The sequence below is a fragment of the Arachis hypogaea genome, chromosome 5 (assembly GCF_003086295.3).
Source record: "Arachis hypogaea cultivar Tifrunner chromosome 5, arahy.Tifrunner.gnm2.J5K5, whole genome shotgun sequence".
NCBI classification, from domain to species: Eukaryota; Viridiplantae; Streptophyta; class Magnoliopsida; order Fabales; family Fabaceae; genus Arachis; species Arachis hypogaea.
In genome coordinates this window covers 35155817-35169279 of record NC_092040.1, presented here as the reverse complement: position 1 = coordinate 35169279, position 13463 = coordinate 35155817, and the positions used below count along the sequence as shown (strand labels likewise).

Genomic DNA, 13463 nt, shown 5'->3' with positions numbered 1-13463 from the left:
TTCAAAGTCACCTTCAGAATTTCCAGCGTTAAACGCCGGAACTGGCACCAAAATGGGAGTTAAACGCCCAAACTGGCACAAAAGCTGGCGTTTAACTCCAAGAAGAGTCTCTACACGAAAATGCTTCATTGCTCAGCCCAAGCACACACCAAGTGGGCCCGGAAGTGGATTTTTATGTCATTTACTCATCTCTGTAAACCTTAGGCTACTAGTTCTCTATAAGTAGGACCTTTTACTATTGTATTTAGATATCTGGGTAGCTATCTTTGTTCTCATGCTATCTTAGATCATTGGGAGGCTGGCCTCACGGCCATGCCTAGACCTTGTTCTTATGTATTTTCAACGGTGGAGTTTCTACACACCATAGATTAAGGTGTGGAGCTCTGCTGTACCTCGAGTATTAATGCAATTACTATTGTTCTTCTATTCAATTCCGCTTGTTCTTGTTCTAAGATATCACTTGTTCTTCAACTTGATGAATGTGATGATCCGTGACACTCATCATCATTCTCACCTATGAACGTGTGCCTGACAACCACCTCCGTTCTACCTTAGATTGGGTGAATATCTCTTGGATTCCTGATACACGATGCATGGTTGATCGCCTGACAACCGAGCGCTCGCCTGACAACTGAGCCAGCCATTCCGTGAGATCAGAGTCTTCGTGGTATAGGCCAGAACTGATGGCGGCATTCAAGAGAATCCGGAAGGTTTAACCTTGTCTGTGGTATTCTGAGTAGGATTCAATGATTGAATGACTGTGACGTACTTCAAACTCCTGAAGGCGGGGCGTTAGTGACAGACGCAAAAGAATCACTGGATTCTATTCCGGCCTGATTGAGAACCGACAGATGGATAGCCGTGCCGTGACAGGGTGCGTTGAACATTTCCACTGAGAGGATGGGAGGTAGCCACTGACAACGGTGAAACCCTTGCATAAGCTTGCCATGGAAAGGAGTAAGAAGGATTGGATGAAGACAGTAGGAAAGCAGAGAGACGGAAGGGACACAGCATCTTCATGCGCTTATCTGAAATTTCCACCAATGAATTACATAAGTATCTCTATCCTTATCTTTATGTTTTATTCGTATATCACCATATCCATTTGAGTTTGCCTGACTAAGATTTACAAGATGACCATAGCTTGCTTCATACTAACAATCTCTGTGGGATCGACCCTTACTCGCGTAAGGTTTATTACTTGGACGACCCAGTATACTTGCTGGTTAGTTGTGCGAAGTTGTGTTTATGCCATGGTATTGAACACCACGTTTTTTGGGGTTCATCACCGGGGATTATTTGAGTTGTGAAAAGTATTGATCACAATTTCGCGCACCAAGTTTTTGGCGCCATTGCCGGGGATTGTTCGAGTTTTCGGCAAGCTTTTGGTCCGGTAACATCAGTGCCAAATTTCTGATCTGGCAACAGCACCAAGTTTTTGGCGCCGTTGCCGGGGATTGTTCGAGTTTGGACAACTGACGGTTCATCTTGTTGCTTAGATTAGGTATTTTTTTCAGAGTTCTTAAGAATGAATTCTAGTGTTTCAAGATGATCTGTTGAAGTCTGGCTGGCTGTGAAGCCATGTCTAATCTTATTGGACCGAGATTTCAACTTATCATCACAAGAGCTTGTTGATTTCTATCAATCTTGCTGTTGGAGCAGTGATCTGCTAAGGCTTGGCTGGCCTTTGGCCATGTCTAGTGTTTTGGACCAAAGTTTTCTTTGAAAGCTTGGCTGGCTGTGAAGCCATGTCTAATTCCTGGACCGGAGTCTTAGACTAAACATTGCATGATTCCTGGAATTCTCATTAAGAATTTTGATACCTTTATTTTCTTTTCCACTTAATTTTCGAAAAAGCACAAAAAAAAATTTACAAAATCATAAAATTCAAAAATATTTTTTGTTTGAGTCTAATGCCTCATTTTAAGTTTGGTGTCAATTGCATGCATTCATTCATGTGTCTTAAGTGATTTTCAAGTTATTCTTGATGATTTACTTGCTCTGATCTTTGAATTCTATTGACTTGAGTATTTTGTGTTTCTCATATGCATTCTCATGTTGTTAGTGTCAGTAGTATACAAACTGCTAAGTTTGGTGTCTTGCATGCATTGTTATTTGATTTTAGTTGCATTTTGATTATTCCTTATTATTAAAAAAATCCAAAAATATTTTTAATTTGTGTCTTTTCAAGTCAATAATACAAAGAATTGAAGATTCAGAACATACAGCAGAGGAATTATACAGAAAAAGCTGGGCATTCAAAATGCCCAGTGAAGAAGACAGACTGGCGTTTAAACGCCAGCCAGGGTGCCTGGCTGGGCGTTTAACGCCCAAAAGGGTAGTGATTTGGGCGTTAAACGCCAGAATGTGCACCATTCTGGGCGTTTAACGCCAGGATGGCACAAGAGGGAAGATTTTGTTTTTAATGCAGATTTTTTTTAAGTTTTCAAAGTTTTTCAAAATCAAATCTTTTTCAAATCATATCTTTTCAATCAAATATTTTTCAAAATCAATTTCTTTCCATTTTCAAAGATACTTGCTATCAATTAATGATTTGATTCAACATTTCAGTTATGTTGCCTTTTCTGTTGAGAAAGGTTTAATGTTTGAATCATATCTTTTCTTGATAGCCAAGTCATTAATTTTAAAATCAAATCTTTTTGAAATATTTTTCAAATCATATCTTCTCAATCACATCTTTTTAAAACCAATCATATCTTCTTAACCACATCTTTTTCAAAATAGTTTTCAATCAAATCTTTTTAATTTCTAATTTCAAAATCTTTTTCAAAAATCACTTAATTTCTTTTCCACTCTTGGTTTTCGAAAATCAATAAGTGTTTTTCAAAATGTTTTTTTAAAAATATCTTACTTAATTTTCGAAAATTCTTCCCCTCCTCTCACATCCTTCTATTTATGGATTAACACTATTCCTTAATACACAATTCGAACTCCATCTTTCTTGATAAGTTCGAATTTTCTACCTCTGTCTTCCATTTTTCTTTTCCTCTGACATCTCAAGGAATCTCTATACTGTGACATAGAGGATTCCATATTTTCTTGTTCTCTTCTCTTTCATATGAGCAGGAGCAAAGACAAAAGCATTCTTGTTGAGGCTGATCCTGAACCTGAAAGGACCTTGAAGAGAAAGCTAAGAGAAGCCAAGGCACAACTCTCTGTAGAGGACTTAACAGAAATCTTCAAAGAAGAAGAACACATGGCAGCCGAAAACAACAACAATGCCAACAATGCAAGGAAGGTGCTGGGTGACTTTACTGCACCTACTCCCGACTTCTATGGGAGAAGCATCTTTATCCCTGCCATTGGAGCAAACAACTTTGAGCTTAAGCCTCAATTAGTTTCTCTAATGCAACAGAATTACAAGTTTCATGGACTTCCATTGGAAGATCCTCATCAGTTCTTAGCTGAGTTCTTGCAAATCTGTGACACTGTCAAGACTAATGGGGTTAACCCTGAGGTCTACAGACTTATGCTATTCCCTTTTGCTGTGAGAGACAGAGCTAGGACATGGTTGGACTCACAACCTAAAGAAAGCCTGAACTCTTGGGAAAAGCTAGTCAATGCCTTCTTGGCAAAGTTCTTTCCACCTCAAAAATTGAGTAAGCTTAGAGTGGAAGTCCAAACCTTCAGACAGAAGGAAGGAGAATCCCTCTATGAAGCTTGGGAAAGATACAAACAATTAATCAGAAAGTGCCCCTCTGATATGCTTTCTGAATGGAGCATCATAGGTATTTTCTATGATGGTCTCTCTGAACTGTCCAAGATGTCTTTGGATAGCTCTGCTGGAGGATCTCTTCATTTGAAGAAGACGCCTACAGAAGCTCAAGAGCTGATTGAAATGGTTGCAAATAACCAATTTATGTACACTTCTGAGAGAAATCCTGTGAACAATGGGACTAATCAGAAGAAAGGAGTTCTTGAGATTGACACTCTGAATGCCGTATTGGCTCAGAACAAAATATTGACTCAACAAGTCAATATGATTTCTCAAAGTCTGTCTGGAATGCAAAATGCACCAGGTAGTACTAAGGAAGCTTCATCTGAAGAAGAAGCTTATGATCCTGAGAACCCTTCAATGGAAGAGGTAAATTACATGGGAGAACCCTATGGAAACACCTATAATCCTTCATGGAGAAATCATCCAAATTTCTCATGGAAGGATCAACAGAGACCTCAACAAGGTTTCAATAACAATAATGGTGGAAGAAATAGGTTTAGCAATAGCAAGCCTTTTCCATCATCTTCTCAGCAACAGACAGAGAGTTCTAAGCAGAACACCTCTGACTTAGCAACCATGGTCTCTGATCTAATCAAAACCACTCAAAGTTTCATGACTGAAACAAGGTCCTCCATTAGAAATTTGGAGGCACAAGTGGGTCAGCTGAGCAAGAAAGTTACTGAACCTCCTCCTAGTACTCTTCCAAGCAATACAGAAGAAAATCCAAAAGGAGAGTGCAAGGCCAACAACATGGCCGAATTAGGAGAGGAGGAAGAGGCAGTGAATGCCACGGAGGAAGACCTCCATGGACGTCCACTGACCTCCAATGAGTTCCCCAATGAGGAACCATGGGAATCTGAGGCTCAAAATGAGACCATAGAGATTCCATTGGACTTACTTCTGCCATTCATGAGCTCTGATGAGTATTCTTCTTCTGAAGAGGAAGAGTATGTCACTGAAGAGCAAGTTGCTAAATACCTTGGAGCAATCATGAAGCTAAATGACAAGTTATTTGGAAATGAGACTTGGGAGGATGAACCTCCTTTGCTCACCAAAGAACTATATGACTTGTCTAGGCAGAAATTACCTCAAAAGAGACAAGATCCTGGGAAATTCTCAATACCTTGTACCATAGGCACCATGACCTTCAAGAAGGCCTTGTGTGACCTAGGGTCAAGTGTAAACCTCATGCCTCTCTCTGTAATGGAGAAGATAGGGATCTTTGAGGTGCAAGCTGCAAAAATCTCACCAGAGATGGCTGACAACTCAAGAAAACAAGCTTATGGACTTGTAGAGGATGTTCTGGTAAAAGTTGAAAACCACTACATCCCTACTGATTTCATAGTCCTAGAGACTGGGAAGTGCATGGATGAATCCATCATCCTTGGCAGGCCCTTCCTAGCCACAGCAAAGGCTGTGATTGATGTTGATAGAGGAGAATTGATCATTCAAGTGAATGAAGAATCCTTTGTGTTTAAAGCTCAAGAATATCCCTCTGTCACCATGGAGAAGAAGCATGAAGAGCTTCTCTCAAAACAGAGCCAAACAGAGCCCCCACAGTCAAACTCTAAGTTTGGTGTTGGGAGGCCACAACCAACTTCTAAGTTTGGTGTTGAACCCCCACACTCAAACTCTAAGTTTGGTGTTGGGAGGTTCCAACATTGCTCTGAGCATCTGTGAGGCTCCATGAGAGCCCACTGTCAAGCTATTGACATTAAAGAAGCGCTTGTTAGGAGGCAACCCAATGTTATATTTTATATATTTTTCTTTGTTATTTTATGTTTTCTGTAGGTTGATGATCATGAGAAGTCACAAAAACAATTGAAAAAGCAAAAACAGGATGAAAAACAGAAAGAAAAATAGCACACCCTGGAGGAAGATCCTGCTGGCGTTTAAACGCCAGTAAGGCTAGCAGATGGGCGTTTAACGCCCAGTCTGGCACCATTCTGGGCGTTTAACGCCAGAAAGGGGCACCAGACTGGCGTTAAACGCCAGAAAAGGGCAAGAACTTGGCGTTAAACGCTAGAAATGGGCACCAGCCCGGCGTTTAACGCCAGAATTGGCTCAAAATGCAATTTTGCATGCCATTTGGTGCAGGGATGACTTTTCCTTGACACCTCAGGATCTGTGGACCCCACAGGATCCCCACCTACCCTACCACTCTCTCTCTTCTTCACCAATCACCTCAACACCTCTTCCCCAAAAACCCTTCACCTATCAAATCCCATCTTTCTCTTCACCACTCACATCCATCCTTCATAAATCCCCACCTACCTCACCCTTCAAGTCTAACCACTTCTTCCCCTTTTTGGCCGAACACTAAGCCATTCCCTTCTTTCTCATTTCTTCTTCTTCTACTCTCTTCTTTCTTCTTTTGCTCAAGGACGAGCAACCCTTTTAAGTTTGGTGTGGTAAAAGCATTGCTTTTTGTTTTTCCATAACCATTTATGGCATCCAAGGCCGGAGAAACCTCTAGAAAGAGGAAAGGGAAGGCAAAAGCTTCTACCTCCGAGTCATGGGAGATGGAGAGATTCATCTCAAGGGTGCATCAAGACCACTTCTATGAAGTTGTGGCCTTGAAAAAGGTGATCCCCGAGGTCCCTTTCAAACTCAAAAAGGGTGAATATCCGGAGATCCGACATGAGATCCGAAGGAGAGGTTGGGAAGTTCTTACCAACCCCATTCAACAAGTCGAAATCTTAATGGTTCAAGAGTTCTATGCCAATGCATGGATCACCAAGAACCATGATCAAAGTGTGAACCCGGATCCAAAGAATTGGCTTACTATGGTTCGGGGAAAATACTTGGATTTTAGTCCGAAAAATGTAAGGTTGGCATTCAACTTGCCCATGATGCAAGGAGATGAACATCCTTACACTAGAAGGGTCAACTTTGATCAAAGGTTGGACCAAGTCCTCACAGTCATTTGTGAAGAGGGCGCCCAATGGAAGAGAGATTCAAGAGGAAAGCCGGTTCAATTGAGAAGGCATGACCTCAAACCCGTGGCTAGAGGATGGTTAGAGTTTATACAACGCTCAATCATTCCCACTAGCAACCGGTCCGAAGTTACCATAGACCGGGCTATCATGATTCATAGCATCATGATTGGAGAAGAAATAGAAGTTCATGAGGTTATATCCCAAGAACTCTATAAGGTGGCGGACAAGTCCTCTACCTTGGCAAGGTTAGCCTTTCCTCATCTCATTTGTCACCTCTGTTATTCAGTTGGAGTTGACATAGAGGGAGACATCCCCATTGATGAGGCCAAGCCCATCACTAAGAAGAGGATGGAGCACACAAGAGATCCCACTCATCATGAGGTCCCTGAGATTCCTCAAGGGATGCACTTTCCTCCACAAAACTATTGGGAGCAACTAAACACCTCCCTAGGAGAACTGAGTTCCAACATGGGACAACTAAGGGTGGAGCACCAAGAACATTCCATTCTCCTCCATGAAATTAGAGAAGATCAAAGAATCATGAGAGAGGAGCAATTAAGACAAGGAAGAGACATTGAGGAGCTCAAGCACTCCATAGGATCTTCAAGAGGAAGAACAAGCCGCCATCACTAAGGTGGACCCGTTCTTTAATTTTCTTGTTCTTTATTTTCCTGTTTCTTGAATTTTATGCTTATGCTTGTCTATGTTTGAGTCTTGTGATCATTAGTGTCTTACTGTCTATGCCTTAAAGTTATGAATGTCCTATGAATCCATCACCTCTCTTAAATGAAAGATGTACTTAATTGAAAAAGAAAAGAATTGCATGAATTTTGAATTTTATAACAGTTTAATTATTTTGATGTGGTGGCAATATTTTTGTTTTCTGAATGTATGCTTAAACAGTGCATATGTATCTTGAATTTGTGGTTCATGAATGTTGGCTCTTGAAAGAATGATGAAAAAGGAGACATGTTACTGAGGATCTGAAAAATCATAAAAATGATTCGTGAAGCAAGAAAAAGCAGTGAAAACAAAAAAAATATATAAAAAAAGAAGGAGAAAAACGAAAAAGAAAAAGAGAAAAGAAAACGGAAAAAAAAAGAGAAAAAGAGAAATAAAGTTGTGATCCAAGGCAAAAAGAGTGTGCTTAAGAACCCTGGACACCTCTAGTTGGGGACTCTAGCAAAGCTGAGTCACAATCTGAAAAGGTTCACCCAATTATGTGTCTGTGGCATGTATGTATCTGGTGGTAATACTGGAAGACAGAGTGCTTTGGGCCACAGCCAAGACTCAATAAATAGCTATGTTCAAGAATCATCATACTTAACTAGGAGAATCAATGACACTATCTGGATTCTGAGTTCCTAAAGAAGCCAATCATTCTGAATTTCAAAGGATAGAGTGAGACGCCAAAACTGTTCAGAGGCAAAAAGCTAAAAGCCCCGCTCATCTGATTAATACTGATCTTCATAGATGTTTTTGGAATTCATTGCATATTCTCTTCTTTTTATCTTATTTGATTTTCAGTTGCTTGAGGACAAGCAACAATTTAAGTTTGGTGTTGTGATGAGCGGATAATTTGTACGCTTTTTGGCATTGTTTTTAGTATGTTTTTAGTATGATCTAGTTAGTTTTTAGTATATTTTTATTAGTTTTTAGTTAAAATTCACTTTTCTGGACTTTACTATGAGTTTGTGTGTTTTTCTGTGATTTCAGGTATTTTCTGGCTGAAATTGAGGGACCTGAGCAAAAATCTGATTCAGAGACTGAAAAGGACTGCAGATGCTGTTGGATTCTGACCTCTCTGCACTCGAAGTGGATTTTCTGGAGCTACAGAAGCCCAATTGGCGCGCTCTCGACGGCGTTGGAAAGTAGACATCCTGGGCTTTCCAGCAATATATGATAGTTCATACTTTACCCAAGATTTGATGGCCCAAACCGGCGTTCAAAGTCATCTTCAGAATTTCCAGCGTTAAACGCCGGAACTGGCACCAAAATGGGAGTTAAACGCCCAAACTGGCACAAAAGCTGGCGTTTAACTCCAAGAAGAGTCTCTACACGAAAATGCTTCATTGCTCAGCCCAAGCACACACCAAGTGGGCCCGGAAGTGGATTTTTATGTCATTTACTCATCTCTGTAAACCTTAGGCTACTAGTTCTCTATAAGTAGGACCTTTTACTATTGTATTTAGATATCTGGGTAGCTATCTTTGTTCTCATGCTATCTTAGATCATTGGGAGGCTGGCCTCACGGCCATGCCTAGACCTTGTTCTTATGTATTTTCAACGGTGGAGTTTCTACACACCATAGATTAAGGTGTGGAGCTCTGCTGTACCTCGAGTATTAATGCAATTACTATTGTTCTTCTATTCAATTCTGCTTGTTCTTGTTCTAAGATATCACTTGTTCTTCAACTTGATGAATGTGATGATCCGTGACACTCATCATCATTCTCACCTATGAACGTGTGCCTGACAACCACCTCCGTTCTACCTTAGATTGGTGAATATCTCTTGGATTCCTGATACACGATGCATGGTTGATCGCCTGACAACCGAGCGCTCGCCTGACAACCGAGCCAGCCATTCCGTGAGATCAGAGTCTTCGTGGTATAGGCCAGAACTGATGGCGGCATTCAAGAGAATCCGGAAGGTTTAACCTTGTCTATGGTATTCTGAGTAGGATTCAATGATTGAATGACTGTGACGTGCTTCAAACTCCTGAAGGTGGGGCGTTAGTGACAGACGCAAAAGAATCACTGGATTCTATTCTGGCCTGATTGAGAACCGACAGATGGATAGCCGTGCCGTGACAGGGTGCGTTGAACATTTCCACTGAGAGGATGGGAGGTAGCCACTGACAACGGTGAAACCCTTGCATAAGCTTGCCATGGAAAGGAGTAAGAAGGATTGGATGAAGACAGTAGGAAAGCAGAGAGACGGAAGGGACACAACAGCTTCATGCGCTTATCTGAAATTCCCACCAATGAATTACATAAGTATCTCTATCCTTATCTTTATGTTTTATTCGTATATCACCATATCCATTTGAGTTTGCCTGACTAAGATTTACAAGATGACCATAGCTTGCTTCATACTAACAATCTCTGTGGGATCGACCCTTACTCGCGTAAGGTTTATTACTTGGACGACCCAGTATACTTGCTGGTTAGTTGTGCGAAGTTGTGTTTATGCCATGGTATTGAACACCACGTTTTTTGGGGTTCATCACCGGGGATTATTTGAGTTGTGAAAAGTATTGATCACAATTTCGCGCACCAATAGTAACTTTTATTTTCACTACCATAGAATGGCTGCTTGCGGAAATTTCTGGGCCTGTTTGACTTCTCCAAGTGTTTGTGAACATATGGAAGTTCATAGGAATAATGACACGTACATGTTTCTGATCATCCAAGTTGTTGCGTCTTTTTTTTTTTAATGATTTACTGTATTTGGGTTTATTTTGCCTCCGGGTGTTAGTAAGTCAACAATTCGTGTGAAGCAGGTGCTATGAATATGTTGCTTTGTGAGTTGTTTAACGAATATAATCGGATGGTCATTTTATACATGAATGGATGGTTGAACATTTTTTACAGGAAAGATAGAAATTAGGTTGAGGATGTTAAATTTTTTTGTTCATTACAAAACCTAACCTAAAAGGCTGTCACAATTGAAAAACTGTTAAATTATCTGATTATGTATGTTTGATATTGAAGAGATAGGTGTGATAAATAAACTAGCTTTAGACTTTTAAAGCAGTGAGTAAGTCTGTATGATTAGTCCCTCTGACACACCAGATCGAAATAAAAAATGCGTTGCCTTGAATTTTTTTAAGTTAATTTGTCTGTTTGATTTTTTTAATACTTGCGATGGGAAAATTATACTGGATGAATGGCTAAAGTTGAGCATTGTGACATGATCTACATGATTTAGGTAGCGATTTCTGATGTTGAAAATCTATGGAGCCTAGCAAGCTGGTTATATTAGGACTTGTTTTGGTGATTTATGTAATAAAAAGTTCAATTTTTAACAGCTATGCTTCCAAAGTCCTTGTTTAACTGGATTTTTTTAACTGCCTATGTACTTTTACTGCACACGACTATGGGTTTTATGCTGTTGATTTTCATATATTTTTTTTAAATTAAAGCATGGATAGTAATATCACATGGTGCATGGATCCTTGGATTAAAGCAAACATGTTTGAAATTTGATGGAGCCTGTGATTGATATTTTAGTATTTAATTCTTTATCTGTTTCTAGTTCATTTGATTGACCTTTAATTACTATAAATGACGGATGTTCAATTTTGTAAGAAAAGATGGATGAAAAAATGTTACATGAGCTACATCATTTAGGTAGCAGTTTCTGATGTTGCAAATCTATGGAGCCTACCAAGCTGGTTATATTAGTACTTATTTTGGGAACTTACGTAATTAGAAGTTCAATTTTTAACAGCTATGCTTCCAAGGACCTTGTTTAACTTGATTTTTTTTAACTGCCTATGTACTCTTACTGCACACGACTGTGGGTGTTATGCTGTTGATTTTCATATGTTTTTTTTAATTAAAGCATGGATAGTAATATCACATGGTACATGGATCATTGGATTAAAGAAAACATGTTTGAAATTTGATAGAGCCTGGGCTTGATATTTTATTATTTAATTCTTTATCTGTTTCTGGTTCAGTTGATTGACCTTTAATTTATATAAAGGACGGTGTTCAATTTTGGAAGAAAAGATGGATGCAAATACCATTCAGATATGCTTCAGGCAATGAGAGTGGAGATTATGGAGGATATTATCATGGGAGCACACAATGGATTAATTGAACATGTGCGAACTTTGTTGGACCAAAATGAAGAACATGTACGCCACAACCGTCCAAGAAACAAGAAAAAGGAGGTTAAATCACCTTTCACAGCACCAAGCACTAGGACATTGATGAACCTATGAGGAAGAACCGGAATCAGAGAAAGTAATAGATGTACTTAGAGCCCGTTTGGAAAGTAACAAAAGCTACTTTTTTTTTTTACTTTTGAATTATGAAAAGTCACAATAAAAAAACTAAAAAACATTAACAAAATATACATTGAACACATTTTATATTTATTTTTTATTTTTACCTACCATATCATGCACAATAAAACAACAAATACTAACTATACAATCATTTCTTTGGCATTGCCATCAAGATTATTGTGAATTATAATTTTAATATCCATTCTCTTATGTAAAAAAATTGTATTTTTTGAGTTATTTATCCAAACACTGCAATTTTAGAATAAGTACTTTTATAACTAAAAATTAACATAAAATAATTTTTTTATAAGTTGCTATTAAGAGAAGTCCTTCTACTTTAAGCTCTTTTTCCAAAAGAGCTTATTTAAGTTGTTAACCCAAATTAGACCTTAGTCTTAAGACCACAAATACCTTTTTCATATTGTTTACGTGTTTTCGCGGTGGAATTTTGTTACAACACAAAGGATAAATTTTCATGGTGAATAACATTTTTAGTTCTCTAATAACTTTAATTCTGTTTCAAGATATTAGCAAAGCATAAAAGCTATTAGTTAAGAATAACCATCTGGGTACCAATAAAAATAATTATCCGCTATAATATGGAATCGAACATCCAGCCTCTACTATTTGTTACTATTTACACACTACACCAAGACTATTACAAATAACCATTTGGGTGACAATAGAGATAACCATCTGTTAGCCTATAGAATTAAACGTCCAGTCTTTACTACTTGTAACTGATCACATACTCTACACCAAGACTATTACGAATAACCATTTGGGTACCAGTAAAAATAACCATCTGCTATCCTATTGAATCGAACATCCATATTAAAATACTTGCAACTGATCACACACACTACACCCATATGGCCATACTATTCCAAATAACCATCTGGGTACCAATAGAAATAAACATCCGCTAGTCTATTGAATCGAACATCCAAATTAAAATACTTGTAACAGATCACACACAATACACCATGACTATTCAAAATACCAATTTGGGTACCAACAGAAGTAACCATCCGCTAGCCTATTGATTCGAACATCCAAATTAAACAGCTTATAACAATTTATAAACACCATAACAAGGCCGTTACATTATAACCTCCCGATTACAATGAATAGATTGGCTAATCAGTTCCTTTGTCCTCCTGTCATAATTTGTGTTCCGTATCTTACTTACAAAACCGACTTTCTTTGCGTATATCGCATAAAAATCTTTGGCCAATTTCAAATGCTTAGACCGCATTCCAACTCTTGATATTTCGTCTTTGCTAAGGTAATTGTGATCCGATAACTGTGAATCAGTTCAAAACAAACATCATTCGATGAACATGAGGATTAATGGTCGATTCAAACATGAGGTTCACAAAAAAAGCAGCAATATACTAGAGTTTAGACCTCATCAACAAGATCCGTGTCATCACTTCCAAACTCATTAATGTCCGTACATTCTATTGCCTACAATCAAACATACACAAAAAAAAAACAAATTAATTAGACACGGCACTATTAAACAAGTGTCATAAAAAAATATTTTATTCATACTTTTTCTAAGAACGAATATCATTAAAAATTTATTACCAATTAGGCTTATATTAATTAATTATTTATATATAGCATGCATGGATCCGCCACGTATGAAACACACCTACACAACTTAAAACCAAGTTTTTTTTCTATCCTTTGAAAAGTCAGAAACTCATTATTAACTGTTGTACTTTTTCTTTTCCTTACATATGTAGACATATTTGTT

The 13463-nt window shown here is 38.5% G+C and overlaps 1 non-coding gene across 1 annotated transcript; it reads right to left on the bottom strand.

Annotated features, from left to right (window-relative positions):
* Positions 1-3622: 3622 nt before the first annotated feature.
* LOC112804999 (small nucleolar RNA R71) lies at positions 3623-3730 on the bottom strand. The gene has a single exon (XR_003203614.1). It is a non-coding gene; the product is annotated as a small nucleolar RNA R71 (small nucleolar RNA).
* Between the last annotated feature and the right edge of the window lie 9733 nt (positions 3731-13463).